The following is a 16945-nucleotide window of genomic DNA, read 5'->3' on the forward strand; positions in this document are numbered from 1 at the left end:
TTTTAAGGTTGTTCAGTCATTTTTGACTCTTTGCCACCCCACAGACTGTAGCCTGCCAAGTTCCTTATCCAAAGAATTCTCCAGGCCAGAATACTGGAGTGGGTAGACTTTCCCTTCTCCAGAGCATCTTCCCAACCCAGGGATCAAACCCAGGTCTCCTGCATTGCAGATGGATTCTTTATCCTCCGAGCCACCAGGGAAGCCCCAAAATACTGAAGTGGGTAGCCTATCCCTTCTCCAGCAGATCTTCCAGACCCAGGAATTAAACCAGGGTCTCCTGCATTGCAGGTAGATTCTTTACCAGCTGAGATAGCAAGGTATAGTTGCTTTGAAATGTAGTAATTGGTTTCTGCTACAGAGCAAAATGAATCAACTATATCTATACATATTTCCCCTCTGTTTTAGATTTTCTTCCCATCTAGGTCACCAAAAAGCACTGATTAAAGTTTCCTATGCTATACAGTATGTTCTCATTAATAACCTATTTTATATATAGTAGTGTATATATGTCAATCTCAATCTCCCAATCCACCCCACTCCCTCTTGGTGTCCATACTATTTGTACTCTATGTCTGTGTCTCTATTTCTGCTTTGTAAATAGGGTCATCTGTACCATATTTCTAGATTCTACATAGTGTCAGTCACTCAGTCGTATCTGGCTCTTTGCGACCCTGTGGACCATAACCCGCCAGGCTCCTCCATCCATGGAATTCTCCAGGCAAGAATACTGGAGTGGGTTGCCATTTCTGTCTCCAGGGTAGATCCCACATATTTGTGTTAATATTCCATGTTTGTTTTTCTGACTTGTTTCACTCTGTATGGCACTTTCTAAGTCCATCTACATCTCTGGAAATGGTACAATTTCATTTCTTTTTATGACTGAGTAGTATTCTATTGTATATATTTGCTTCTTTATCTTCTCTCTCCCCAAACTGTATGTTTATCTTCATCTCTACTACTACCATCTTCACTGTTGTCCTCGTTTCTCACCATAACTATGGTTTAAGTTGTCTGACTCCCATGGTGCTTCTGTCCATCTCCAGTTTCCCCTATCAACTGCTGTCAGACAATCTTAAACACAGAGGACTGGTCACGTCATTTCCCTGCTCACAATCCTTCCAAGGTTTCCTACTGATTGGGGCATGCATGATTGCCTTCTGCCCATTACTTCTGCATTGGGCATATCTCTCTCTCTTGCCCTTTACCTTTTTACTGGATTTCCTGCATTTCTCTGAATACAGCACTGTCTCACTAGAGGACCTACCATTACAGTTTTCTCTGCTCAGAACAGCCTATCCCTGCACCTAATTAGTGCTGAGTTTTCTTCAGTTCTCAGCTGAAAAGGTATTCTTCTTATCCTGAAATTAAGTAGTTGTTCTCCTAACTCCTTACTCCACAGTAATATAAAGTCCTCTAGAACCTTGATATCATTTGTTTTTACCTTTAACATTTGAAATTATTTGATTACTATGTCTACCTGGACAGACTGGAAAGCTCATGAGGACAGGAACCTTGTCTGGCACATTAATGACAACATCCTAACCATGTGACCTTGTGTCTGAAGGAACAGAGACACTCAATATGGTTGATTAACTATGACATTCATTTGCTCATTCTACACGTATTCATTTTAAAACCACTATAAACAAAGTGATGTGCTATTACATTTATGAACACATTTTATCAAATATAAAGTATTGGTTGGAGTAAGTAAACTATGACAGGTAGGAACACATTTTAGCTACTTACTATGCAAAATCCCATGGACGGAGGAGCCTGGCAGGCTGAAGTCCATGGGGTCGCGAAGAGTCAGACACGACTGAGCAACTTCACTTTCACTTTTCACTTTCATGCATTGGAGAAGGAAATGGCAACCCACCCCAGTGTTCTTGCCTGGAGAATCCCAGGGACGGCAGAGCCTGGTGGGCTGCTGTCTATGGGGTCGCACAGAGTCGGACACGACTGAAGCAACTTAGCAGCAGCAGCAGCATGATTATTTTATTCAGAATCATTGTCATGTGTTTATTTACAGCCCTATTTTGAATTTCCCATATTTTGTGATACTTTTAGTTGATAAAATGTATCATAACCTATGGAAATTCTGTATCATTTCTGTGGTGACTATAGTTAAAATACTCTCTTAGCAAGTTACTTTTGGGTTTACATTCATCTGGTTTACTAAGTTTCAAGATTTAATGATGTTATTTACTAATTGACATGTTTTAGCAGTTTGAATTGAACTTTGACCTTTCTCCATTTCCTCATCCATCTGCCATGTTTTAAATACTTTCCAAAAACTGTGAACGTCCAATGTATTTAATGCAAGAAATTTATTTTTAACTCTTAGTTAAAACTTTTAAAAAGGTGCTGGTATTAATAGCTGTGACACTGATAAAATGAATCATGTTCACCACAAAATACCTTTTGATGAATCCTTCTCATCTTTTCTCCTATGCTGAAAATATTTAGTTTCATCACTGAGTTCATATTTTCAGTCTTCATTTCTTTCTATAGATATTTCCCAATTTATATGTGGAATGCAAAAAATTAACTATATCTTCTGTTATTAATAAAGTTATAATAATAAAATGGTTTGTATGGTTTTATGAGAATGAATGTCTTCTTTACTAATTAAAATATTTGGCTGCTTATATCAGTTTATAACCAGATGTCATTACACACAGGATGCAAGATATCTCCTAAATTAAGAAAACTCTCGATAGTGCAAATCAGCGAACCATCCACTTATCAGTAATGAGCTTCACAAAATTAGACTAAAATTCAGACGATAGAAATGGCAGGATATCCGTAATATTCTATGATTATAGCTGAAATGTGTTTATTTGGGAAAATCTATTACCAGCAGTTTAAATTTTTTAAATGTTTACTTATTGAATATGAGCTTGTTCAAACATTTGAAAATGAGGTTGAGTCTTCAACAGATGATAAACATGCAAATCAGTCACATCTTGTAATGTAGCCGATTGCACTATTTATTAAGAATGAAAAGTCTTAAGATAGCAATGTTCAGAGTGAAGATAGTTACAAACAAGAGTTTTAAATACATCAACATGAACACAAAGATGCTCATATTTATATGTATATATTTATTTCTATATGATGAGCTTATTATGATGCTGTCCTGGGGAAGTACACAAGGCAAAGCTTGTAAGGTCTTAGCCTTGTTATAGTTAAAATCAAAAGCAAAGAGAAACCAGCCTTGAGTCCTTGAGCAGACAAAAACAGTTTAGTCATGCAAACAAAGCTTAAACTTATCTTATTTTGTAAGGCTAACTTAACCTGGGTCATTTCTTGTGTATGCATCTGAAAATCATAAGCAAAACTTAAACTGTTTGCCAAGGTTGATATGATGGAACCACTGACCAATTCCCTATCATTTAATAAAATTTTCACATAATAAAACCAAACCAATCACTGTGATGAATAAACAGTCACTGCTTTCTCATCATACAAGTGGCTTCATAACAGTATACCTCAGAACCTCACTCAGTGTTTTGGTTGAGTGCTCCCAGTTTGCAAATCATCTTTGTGGTGTTTGCACAATTAACTTTTATCAGATACTAATTCAATGATCCATGGGTTTCACTTCTATTATTTCTGAACTTTTGACATTACCAAAAAATGTGTTATTTTGGAGGACTCATATTTACTGTTATCAGCAGAATACTGAATCCTATCACAGCTTTTGATAGTTATTTAAATTTTTTCCTACTAGGCTTTAAACTCTCTAAGGACAAGACCAGTACATTATTTATCTTAGTACTTCTAAATGTCCTAGTCAAGTTCATGGCATACTGTGGGTAACACACAGGTGGTATGTTGAATAATCCTGCCACTCTAAATGTGATTTCTGGGACAACAGCAGTAGCATCTAGGAGTTCATAGAAAATGTAGACTCTCAGACCTCAGTCCAGCCCAGGTAAATTGGAATCTGAGTTTTAACAAGATCCCCAATTATTCAATTCATATTTAACTTCAAGCAACACTGATGTGAAAGACACCGAAAAATTTGAAGATAGGGATTTGAAGCTCAGCTTTGTCATGTGTGGTCTCTATAGCCCTGAAAAGTTCTTAAACATCTTTGAATCTTACTTATCTGAAAAATGAGATTAAATCAACTGCTTTGACAAATTTCTCAATTATTGTGAACATATAACATTTTATGAAAATCTGAATATTTGTGAAAGATTTTACAGTCTTTGTCAGGGTAGTGCATTAATTTATATCATACATTGCTAAGGATATCAACCATTGGTCATATGTGTTGCATATGTTTCAAAAGCTTTCACTTATTCTGACATAGATATTTGCACTTTTAACTTCATGAAATTTTAATATTTATATAGCCCAATATATTGTTTTTTTTGCTTTATGATGGTTATTTAGAAAAGCCTTTCTTACTCAAATATTATAAACACATTCTCTATTTTCATACAAAGTTCATATTTTGATTTATTTTGACTATTTTTAAAATAAAATACAGAACAATGCACAAAGCATAGGTTTCCAATCCTATGAATTATTCCAAACTGAACAAATGTGCAACCATGATTTAGAACAAGAAATTGATCCTTTCAGCATCCGATTACACCATCCCCTAATGATGTTCCTTTCCAATCACTATCCTATCCTTCCACTGCAATGGTGACCACTGTACTGACCTCTAAACCACAGATTAGTTTTGCCTGTTTTCAAACCTTATCCAAATAAAACCAAACATTGTGTATTCTATTATATCACGTTTTTTTTTTTTAATGCAACAAGTTGAGAGATTCATCTTGCTGCCTGAAGCAACAGTTCATGCATCTATCTTATTCTAAGGTCTTTCATTTTACAGAAAAACTGTTTTGTTTTGGTTATTTCAATTTAGAACTATCACAATGCTGGTATGTATACTCATGTATATGTTCAGTATTTTGGTACAAATGTGTTTCAGTTATTTTTTGTTTGTTTCTTTTGTTTTTGTCTTTTAATGGACACTGTGCATGCCCTATGGACATTTCTTTTGGGTATCACTTAAGAGTACAATTTAATTTGTTTCACAAGGAGTCCATATGTCTGTTTGTATTCCAAAGTAGTTTTACATTACACCAGCAGTATTGGAGAGTTTCACTTGCTTTACAGCTTCTCCAAAACTTGGTATTGCATAAGGGTTCCTTAATGAATGAATAAGTGACCCTCTATTGGTTATATATGTATATTACAAATACCATATGACTAAATACATCTTGACTTTTCATTATCTAAAGAGTGTCTATTGATAAACAAAAGTTCTTATTAATATTTTATTGGTTCCTTCCTTATTGATAAGGTTTTCTGGGGGTGGATATCCTATTTAGGAATTTCCCAATTAGGTATCAGGAAGATATTGTCATTTTATGTTTCAAAAGTTGTGTGTCTTTTACATTTAAATTCGTAGTTCACCCAGAACTGATTTTTGTATAGGGTTGATATACCTTAAATTCATAATATATTTAAAAATATGTATATCCAGGTGACTCAATCTTATTTTTTAAAGGTGTGTTATTTCCCCACTAATCTATTGTGCCATTTTAGTCACCATTCAAATGTCTATACATGAATGTTTATGAACTCTTTTCCATTCCACTGATCCATCAGTTAATCTTTGTGCCAGTACCACCTATTCATTTAATTACTATAGCTTTATAACAAAGCTTGTTTCCTGACAAATTAAATCCTCCTGACTCACACTTCAAGTGTCTTGGCTCTCTTGAGATTCAAATTATATTCATATTAGAAGTTTTTACCTCCTCCTTTGTGACTTTTAAAGCCCTTTTCTTTATTTCTTTCTTATATTCATATCTTTATTTCTCATGATCCATGCTGGTATTTTTTTCCTGTCCTGTTTTCCAGCTTAATAATTCCGTTTTAAATTTTGTCTAATCTGTTATTGTGCTTAGTCATTTAGTTGTGTCTTTTGTGGACCCCATGGACTGTTGCCTGCCAAACTCCTCTGTCCATGGGATTTCCCAGGCAAGAGTACCAGGCTGTGTTGCCATTTCCTGTTCCAGGGGATCTTCCTGACCCAGGGATCAAGCCCTCTTCTCTTGTATCCCCTGCATTGGCAGGCAGTTTCTTTACCACTGTACCACCGGGGAAGCCAATCTGTTATTAAATCCATACATTTAATTTTTAATATCTAGGATTGCATTTTCAATTCTAAAGAATTTCCTTTTTCTTTTTATGTTTCCAATTTTGTGCTGAAATTACCAATTTTATTTTCTAGTCCCCGATAACCATTCAACCCTCAGTATTTAAAAGAATGGTTTGGAGTCACATCAACAACGTGGAGGCATGACATCCCTTCTTATCCACCCCTCTTTTAATCGACAAATAGACATCCATACACAAACATGGGTCCTTTTGTGAGGGTTTTTGGAATTTGCATCTTGCTCCTAGGGACTCAGAGTGAATCTCACCTACCAATGCAGCAGTCAAGAGTTTGACAGATTTCCACATAGGCTACAAAACTAATGAAGCCAGCAAGACAGTCTAGAACCAACTGTTGTCAGGCAAGCATCAGATGAGTACAGCATCAGGTAGGCATTCATCTCATCCATAAGAAAGAATCTGCAGAAGTCCAGCCCTTCTGAAGGAAGGCTTTCATATACTATTGAGGAAAAAAGACAAAAAGAAAGATACAGAAGTAAAAAGAAAGATGGTTGAAGCAGAAGTTAAGAAAACCTCTCCCATACTATTCCACACTCAAGGAGGGACTGATTTATCTCTTTTCTCCTACCAGGCAAAAAGATGGCATTGAGGGAGGACCTGACTACTCCAGCTGGGTAGGAGGTGGCATGGGAAACCTATTATTTCTATCCATCAGTACCTGAAGTACTAAGGTGGGAACTCTAAAACTTGGGGAAGAAAGACCTAAGGTAAGGGACAGAAGAGAACTTATCTGTAGGCAGGGAGAAACCACAAACTTGTCCTGTAGCATCACCTTCTAAAAAAAAAAAGTGAGGTTTCTAATAGCCAGCCTGGTGAACTTTACAAACTAGAGAAGGCATAAAATCTAAATTATGGAAGTGCCTGGTACTTAATGCAAAAGCAGAAGTGTATAACTAAAAACAATATGAAAAATCAAGGATATCACACAAAGAAAATGATAATTCTGTAGCAGTCAAGCTCAAAGGCATGGAATATAGTAAGCTGAATGATAAAGGATTCAAAATTGCTGTTATGAAGAAATGCAATGAACTGCCCAATAAAAGAAAGAAAGAAAACCTCAGAAAAATAATTCAATGAAATCAGAAATAAAATTTATGAAGAGAAGGATATATTTACCAAATAAATTTAATATATTTACCAAAGAGTTTTAAGTTAAATTTAAACCAGTAATTCCAAAAGTGAAGAATTCAAGAAATGAGAGGAAGAATTCAAAAGAAAGCATATGAAGCAAGGAAGACCTGATGGAGTAGAGCACAAATGACTGGAAGATAGGAATATAGAAATAACAGAAGAGAGGGAATTAAGATTTACAAAAAGTGAAGAAAGCCTATGAGAACTATTGGATACTATCAAAAAGAATTAGTGAATTTTTGCATCTATGTTCATCAGTGATATTGGCCTGTAGTTTTCTATTTTTTTATGTTGTCTTTGTCTGGTTTTGGTATCAAGGTGATGGTGGCCTTATAGAATTAGTTGGGAAGTATTTCTTCCTCTGCAATATTTTGAACGAGTTTTAGAAGAATAGGCATTAACTCTTCTCTAAATGTTTGCTAGAAATCTCCTGTGAAGCCATCTGGTCCTGGGCTTTTGTTTTTTGGGAGATTTTTTATCACAGCTTCGATTTCAGTGCTTGTAATTGGGTTGCTCATAATTTCTATTTCTTCCTGGTTCAGTCTTGGAAGATTGAACTTTTCTAAGAACCTGTCCATTTCTAACAGGTTATCCATTTTATTGCCATACAGTTGTTCATAATAGTATCTTATAATCCTTTGTATTTCTGCATTGTCTGTTGTAACCTCTCCTTTTTCAGTTCTAATTTTGTTGATTTGATTCTTCTCTTTTTTTCTTCATGAATCTGGCTAAAGGTTTGTCAATTTTGTTTATCTTCTCAAAGACCCACTCTCTCCAGCATTTGTTGTTTGTAGACTTTTTGATGATGGCCATTCTGACTGGTGTGAGGTGATATCTCATTGTGGTTTTGATTTGTATTTCTCTAATAACGAGCAATGTTGATCATCTTTTCACGTGTTTGTTAGCCATCTGCATGTCCTCTTTGGAGAAATGTCTGTTTAGGTCTTTTTCCCACTTTTTGATTGGGTTGCTTGTTTTCCTGGTATTGAGTTGTATGAGCTGCTTATATATTTTGGAAATTAATCCTTTGTCAGTTGTTTCATTTGCTATTATTTTCTACCATTCTGAGGGTGTGGAGAAAAGGGAACACTATTGCACTGTTGGTGGGAATGTAAACTGATACAGCCACTATGGAAGATGGCATGGAGATTCCTTAAAAAACTACGAATAAAACCACTATATGACCCAGCAATTCCACTTCTATGCATATACCCTGAGGAAACCAGAGTTGAAAAAGACACATGTATCCCACTGTTCATTTCAGCACTATTTACAATAGCTAGAATATGGAAGTAACCTAGATGTCTATCGACAGATGAATGGATAAATAAGTTATGGTACATATACACAATAGAATATTGCTCAGCCATAAAAAGGAACACATTTGAGTCAGTTCTGATGAAGTGGATGAAACTAGACCCTATTACACAGAGTGAAGTGAATCAGAAAGAGAAAGGTAAATATTGTATTCTAACGACATATAGAGAATCTACAAAAGTGGTACTGAAGAATTTATTTACAGGGCAGCAATAGAGAAACAGACATAGAAAATAGACTTATGGACATGGGGAGAGAGGAGGAGAGGGTGGGATGTATGGAAAGATTAAAAAAGAAACTTGCAATACCATATATAAAATACAACGCCAACGGGAATTTGCTATATGGCTCAGGAAATTCAAACAGGGGTTCTGTATCAATCTAGAGAGGTGGGATGGGGAGGGAGATGGGAGGGAGGCTCAAAAGGGAGGGGACATATGTAAACCTATGGCTGATTCATGTTGAGGTTTGACAGAAAACAACAAAATTCTGTGGAGCAATTATCCTTCAATAAAAAATAAATAAAAAGAAAGAATTAGTGGAAACTATCAAAAAGGCAAATAGCAGGATAAATGGGATTTCAAAAGGAGGAAGAAGATGACAGATTATTTAAAGAAATAAGAGCTGAGAACTTCCCAAACCTGGGTAAAAATTTGGATATACAAGTCCACTAGCTGGTGAAATGTAAATTGATGCAGCACTATAGCGAACACTATGGAAGTTTCTTTGTAAATTAAAATTGAGCTAACATATTACCCTACCATCCCACTGGTGGACATATATCCAGAGAAAACCATATTTAGAAATGATACAGGCATCCCAATGTTTACTGCAACACTATAATAGCCAGGCATGGAAGGAATCTAAATGTCCATGACAGAAGAATGGATAAAGAATATGTGGTACATAAGTACAATATAATATTACTCATTCATTAAAAATAAAGAAATAATGTCATTTGGAGCAACATGGATGGACCTAGAGATTATACTGAGTGAAGTAAGTCAGACAGGGAAAGACAAATGTCATACACTATCATTTATTTGTGGACTCTAAAAACAGAATACAAATAAACTTATTTACAAATAGAAACAGAGTCAAAGATGTAGGAAACAAACTTGGTTTCCAGGGGGAGAGTAGGAAGGTAGATGGAGAAGGATAAATTGGGAGATTGGGACTGACATATACACACTACTCCCCATAAAATGGTTAACTAATAAGAAACTACTGTATTGCACAGGGAACTCTACTCAATGCTCTGTAATGACTTATATGGAAAAGAATCTAAATCAGGTGGATATATGAATATATATAACTGATACACTTTGCTGTACAGGAGAAACTAACACAACATTGTAAATCAGCTATACTCTAATAAAACAAAACAAAAACAAATCCACTAGTTCATACAATCCCCTACTGTCTCAATGGGATAATACCTTCTCCCAGTCACATTATAATGAAATTGTAAAAAAAAAAAAAAAAAAAAAAAAATCAATGATAAAGAAAGAATCTGAAAGGCAGCCACAGGAAAATATAATCTTACCTATAAAGGAAGCACCATTAATTAGGCTATCAACTGATTTCTCAGTGGAAACTCTAAGGGCCAGAAGAGAGTAGAATGACACTTTCAGAGTGTTGAAATGTAAAAACTGCTATCCAAAATTACTTTATCTGGCAGTGTTATTCTTTGGATATGAAGATAAATAAAGGCTTTCCCAGAAAAATACAAATGTAGGGAATTTACTACCACAGGCAATGGCGACCCACTCCAGTACTCTTGCCTGGAAAATCCCATGGATGGAGGAGACTGGTAGGCTGTAGTCCATGGGGTCACTGAGAGTCGGACACAACTGAGTGACTTCACTTTCACTTTTCACTTTCCTGAATTGGAGAACGAAATGGCAACCCACTCCAGTGTTCTTGCCTGGAGAATCCCAAGGACGGCGGAACCTGGTGGGCTGCCATTTATGGGGTTGCACAGAGTTGGACATAACTGAAGCAAATTAGCAGCAGCAGCAGACTTGCCTTACAAGAAATGTTGAAATAAGTTCTTCTAGCGTAAATGAAAGACACTATTCAGCATATGAAAGCATACAATAAAAAACAACAAATTAAGCCCAAAGTTAGCAGATATAAGAATAAGAAGGACAAAAGTGGAACAAATGCAATTGAGACCAGAAAATAACAGAAAATCAACAGAACAGTTTTTTTTTTTAAAGTTTTTTTTTTTTTTTAAAGATAAAGTTGATAAATTTTAGCAAGGCTAATAAATAAAAGATTTAAAATCAGAAATTAAAGAAGAGGAAAAAATTGATAATCTAGAAATATACAGTATCATGAGACTAATATGAGTAATTATATGCCAACAAATTAGATAACCTAGAAGAAATTAGTAACTTCCTAGAATCCTATAATCTAACGATACTAAATCAGGAAGAAATAGCAAGTTGAATAAAAGATTAATAATAAGTAAGGAAATTGAATTAATAATCAAAAACCTCCCAACAACAACAACAAAAACAACCTTAGAACAAGATGATTCCATGTGCAAATACTATCAAATATTTAAAGAAGAATTAATGCCGATTCCTTCCAAACTTCCAAAAAACTGAAGAGGCAAGAATTCCAAACTCATTCTAAAGGTCAGAATTTCCCTGATACCAAATACAGATAAGGACAACACAAGAAGTCTATATACCAATATTTTGATGAACATAGATGAAAAAATTCTCAACAAAATATTAGCAAACTGAATTCAATAACTTGATATATTACACCATGATCAAATGGGATTATCTCCTGGGATATAAGGATGTTTAAATATATATTTATTTGCAAAGTCATGTCCAACTCACAAAACCATGGACTATAGCCCACCAGGCTCCTTTGTCCATGAGATCCTCCAGGCAAGAATACTAGAGTGGGTTGTCACGCCCTCCTCCAGGGGATCTTCCCAACCCAGGAATCAAACCTGGGTCTCCTACAAGGCAGGCAGATTATTTCCCAACTGAGCTATAAAGGGAGCCCAAGCATATGCAAATCAACCAATGTGATACACCACACTAACAGAATGAAAGATGAAAATCTTAATCCTCTCAATATATCCAGAAAAGGAGTTTGAAAAGAAATAAGATATTCCTTAATGATTAAAAAAAAAACACACAAACATATTGAATGTATTAAAAAAAAAAAAAGCCTCAACATATTGGGAGATATATACAACACACCCACAGCTAACATTAAACTCAACAGAGAAAAATTGAAAGCTTTTCCTTTAATATCAGGAGAGATATAAAAGCACCCATTCTCACTATGCTTATTCAACACAGTACTGAAAGTCTTAGCTAGAACAATCAGGCAAGACAAAAATAAAATGCATTCAAGTTGAGAAGGAAGAAGTAAAAATTTTTCTATTGCTGATAATATATATTAAAAACCTAGAGATACAACTAAAAAGCTACTGGATCTAATCAATGCATTTGGTAAACTTGAAGGATATAAAATCAATATATTAATTTAGTTACATTTCTTTTTTTAATATATAAATTTTTATTACAAAATTTATAAAAAATGCAACATTCTTGTTCTAGAAAACCCCAAATTTGCTATTGATGCTAATTTCTATGAGTTTGCTGTGCTACCATACACAAGAAATTAAAGAAACCATTACTTATTTAGAAACATTTAACATCAGAAGCTTGCAAATCTAACTGTATGTAGTTTGCAAATCTAACTGTATGTAGTAGCCCCTCAAAAAGCCACAACTTGAATTTTTAAACATGTATTTTCTCTACAAAGAATCTTATCAGCTATACAAAAATCTGTACAGTTTTTATACTGAAGCTAATATTGAGCTGCACTTAAATTCACATTCTTAGCAAAACAATTGCCTGAGCACACAGGCACACTCCACACACATCATTACAAGATAGCCATTTATTCCTCACCTTCTCCTCCTCCTCTTCTTCCTCCTCATCTTCTGGGTCATTCTTCCTGGAGCCTGTCGGCCTACCAGGGCCCTTTTTTCCGTTTCACTGTTGCCCTTGGCACAGTATGCAGCAATATCCTTTTCGTATTTCTCCTTTAGCTTAGCTGCTTTCTGTTCATATGGCTGTTTATCTTTAACTGACTGCTTAGATTACATTTCACCCAATTTTTTTGCAGTATCCTAAATGGATAAGCCAGGGTGTTCACTTTTGATCTTCGGGCAATGTTCGGAGCAAAACAGGAAGAAGGCAGAAGGAGGCCTTTTTGGAGCATTGGGATCTTTTTTTCTTTCCCTTCTTGTCACCTTTAGGAGGGACATAATTTTTCATCTCCCTGCGGTAGTGAGCTTTGTCACTTTTTGCCATGTCTTCGAACTTGGACTTTTCCTTGGCCGACATGGTCTTCCATCTCTTGGAACATTTCTTGGAAAACCCTGTGAAATTGACTGAGGAGTCGGGGTGCTTCTTCTTGTGCTCCTCGCAGCAGGTCTGCACGAAGAAGGTGTACAAAGACATCTTGCCCCGCGCCTTGTTGGGGTCGTCCTTTCCCATTATGCTGCTGCTGCAGCGGAGGCGGCATGTCCACCTGGGGAAAGATTTCCTTAGAGTTCAGCGCAGCGGCCCAGTCTGCCCGCGACGCTGCTGCCCCGGCTCCGGCATGAACTGTTTCGTCCAAGTTGCATTTCTATACACCGACACTACAAGCAAGATAGTATATTAAAAAGCAGAGACATTACTTTGCCAACAAAGGTCCATCTAGTCAAGGCTATGGTTTTTCCCGTGGTCATGTATGGATGTGAGAGTTGGACTGTGAAGAAAGCTGAGCACCGAAGAATTGATGCTTTTGAACTCTGGTGCTGGAGAAGACTCTTGAAAGTCCCTTGGACTGCAAGGAGATTCAACCAGTCCATTCTAAAAGAGATCAATCCTGGGTGTTCATTGGAAGGACTGATGCTAAAGCTGAAACTGCAATACTTTGGCCACCTCATGTGATGAGCTGACTCACTGGAAAGGACTCTGATGCTGGGAGGGATGGGGGGCAGGAGAAGAAGGGGACGACAGAGAATGAGATGGCTGGATGGCATCACCAGCTCGATGGACATGAGTTTGAGTGAACTCCGGGAGTTGGTGATGGACAGGGAGGCCTGGCGTGCTGTGATTCATGGGGTCGCAGAGAGTCGAACACGACTGAGCGACTGAACTGAACTGAACACAGACACTAAGGAGCAAGTATCCAAAATTTTAAAAAGCACATATAATTCAATAACATAAACCAAACAATCCAATTTAAAAATGGGCTGAAGAACCAAATACACTTTTCCCCAAAGATACTCAAATGACCTTCAGGTGCATGAGAAGGTGTTCAATATCACTAATCATTCAGTTCAGTTCAGTTCAGTCGCTCAGTCCTGTCCGATTCTCTGCGACCCCACGAATCACAGCACACCAGGCCTCCCTGTCCATCACCAACTCCCAGAGTTCACTCAAACTCATGTTGATCGAGTCGGTGATGCCATCCAGCCATCTCATTCTCTGTCGTCCCCGTCTCCTCCTACCCCCAATCCCTCCCAGCATCAGACTCTTTTCCAGTGAGTCAACTCATCGCATGACGTGGCCAAAGTATTGCAGTTTCAGCTTTAGCATAAGTCCTTCCAATGAACACCCAGGATTGATCTCCTTTAGAATGGACTGGTTGGATCTCCTTGCAGTTCAAGGGACTCTCGAGAATCTTCTCCAGCACCCCAGATCAAAAGCATCAATTCTTCGGCGCTCAGCTTTCTTCACATTCCAACTCTCACATCCATATATGACCACGGGAAAAACCATAGCCTTGACTAGACGGACCACTAATCATTAGGGAAATGAAAATCAAAATCACAGTGCGGTATCTCATACCTGTAAGAATGGCTACCATCAAGGGGACAAGAGTGAACCAGTGGTGTAAAAGATGTGGAGAAAACGGAAATGAAAATCAGGTTCTATGCGTGATACAGGATGCTCGGGGCTGGTGCACTGGGATGAACCAGAGGGATGGTATGGGAAGGGAGATGGGAGGGGGGTTTAAGATGGGGAACACATGTACACCCAGGGCGGATTCATGTTAATGTATGGCAAAACCAATACAATATTGTAAAGTAATTAGCCTCCAATTAAAATAAATAAATAAAAACCGGACATATACTTTTGAACTGTTTGTATTGGAACCTAGTTCAGTCACTATGGACAACAGTATTGGTTATCTTTGTAACCACGTGCCCATTTATTCTCTATTTAATAATTTTGCATATCAGGAACAATATAAAAGTCAGTCTCTTTTCTTTTCTTATGATCACTCCCACTGCTATCACTGCCAATAAACCAACTTGATTTTGGTTAGTTTCAGCACTAGTTCTCTTAGTTGCCTTTAAAATACTGTTGCTGTTTAGTTGCTAAGTTGTGTCCAACTCTTGGGCCCCATGGACTGCAACCTTGCTGGGCTTCTCTGTCCATGGGATTTTCACAGGCAAGAATACTGGAGTGGGTTGCCTTTTCCTTCTCCAGGGGATCATCCTGACTCAGGGATCAAATCTAGATCTCTCGCATTAGCAGCAGATTCTTTACTGCTGAGCCATCAGGGGAAGACTTTAAAATCTTAGGTACTCTTGAATATATTATATGATTGATCAAACTTTACAACTATATTTTGGCCTTCTGTTTTGAAATACAGGGAAATCAATATTATACAGTCTCTCATATATTCACTAGCCTTAGGACTGACTCATCAGACTGGTTCCAAATTGGGAAAGGAGTACGTAAAGGCTGTATATTGCTACCCTGCTTATTTAACTCATATGTAGAGTATATCATGTGAAATGCCAGGCTGGATGAAACACAAGCTGGAATCAAGATTGCCAGTAGAAATATTAATAACCTCAGATACACAGATGACACCACCTTTCTGGCAGAAAGCGAAGAACTAAAGGGCCTTTTGATGCAAGTGAAAGAGGAGAGTGAAAAAGTTGGCTTAAAACTCAACATTCAGAAAATGAAGATCATGGCATCTGGTCCCATCCCTTCATTGCAAATAGATGGGGAAACAATGGAAACAGTGAGAGACTTTATTTTGGGGGGCTTCAAAATCACTGCAGAGGGTGACTGCAGCCATGAAATTAAAAGACACTTGCTACTTGGAAGGAAAGTTATGACCAACCTAGACAGCATATTAAAAAGCAGAGACATTACTTTGCCAACAAAGGTCTGTCTAGTCAAAGCTATGATTTCTCCAGTAGTCATGTATGGATGTGAGAGTTGGACTATAAAGAAAGCTGAGCACCAAAGAATTGATGCTTTTGAACTGATATATTGAAGAAGACTCTTGAGAGTCCCTTGGACTGCAAGGAGATCCAACTAGGCCATTCTAAAGGAGATTAGTCCTTAATATTCATTGGAAGGACTGCTGTTGAAGCTGAAACTACAATACTTTGGCCACCTGATGTGAAGAACTGACATTGGAAGACACTGATGCTGGGAAAGATGGACGATAGGAGGAGAAGGGGAGGACAGAGGATGAGATGGTTGGGTGGCATCACCAATGTGATAGACAGGAGTTTGAGTAGGCTCCAGGTGATGGACAGGGAAGCCTGATGTGCTACAGTCCATAGGGTCGCTAAGAGTAGGACACGACTGAGTGACTGAACTGAATTGGACTGAATAGTTATTAGCTTAACACAATCTTCATAGATTACATCATAAAGTTCTGTTTGGGAAGCATATTTTTCACAAGCTTAATTCAACTAAATTGATTCAGTATACATTGCCAGTTATTCTATAACTACTACTGCTTTGTAAGTTGGTGCCAAATTTATCATTGGTAATATTCTTAAGAAAAGCTTCATAGGAATCTTATTCCAAATTCTGACATTTGAAAATATTTTCTGTGGACTTAATTTTTAAAAGCAAGTTTGAAAAACTGTAAAAATCCTAGAACATAACTTTCCTGAGGTTGTTATAGACGAAGCTATATTATTGTATAGCATTAGATGTTGTGATAGCATATTATGAACCCAAACAGTATCTAATCATAGGTCACCTGATTTTATTTGTGGTGATTATTTATTGGATTCATATTGAATTCTCTTTATTTACAATCAATAATTTCATTAAGATGTTTCTCAATGTCAGCGAAGTGGTATCTATTTTTCTTAGACATAAATAGATTAATACAAATATTCATATTTATTTCTGGATAGTTTTATTACTATAGCTTTGTTTATTTTATATGTTATATCTTATACGGGGAAAAGATGCTTCTATAC

General features: G+C 36.8%; 1 pseudogene; it reads right to left on the reverse strand.

Moving 5' to 3' along the window:
• Positions 1-12530: 12530 nt before the first annotated feature.
• On the reverse strand, positions 12531-13202 carry LOC129551792 (high mobility group protein B2 pseudogene; annotated as a pseudogene).
• Positions 13203-16945: the final 3743 nt, after the last annotated feature.

The sequence above is a fragment of the Moschus berezovskii genome, chromosome 1 (assembly GCF_049115385.1).
Source record: "Moschus berezovskii isolate FMDL1 chromosome 1, NW_MosBer_1.0, whole genome shotgun sequence".
Classification (NCBI taxonomy): Eukaryota; Metazoa; Chordata; class Mammalia; order Artiodactyla; family Moschidae; genus Moschus; species Moschus berezovskii.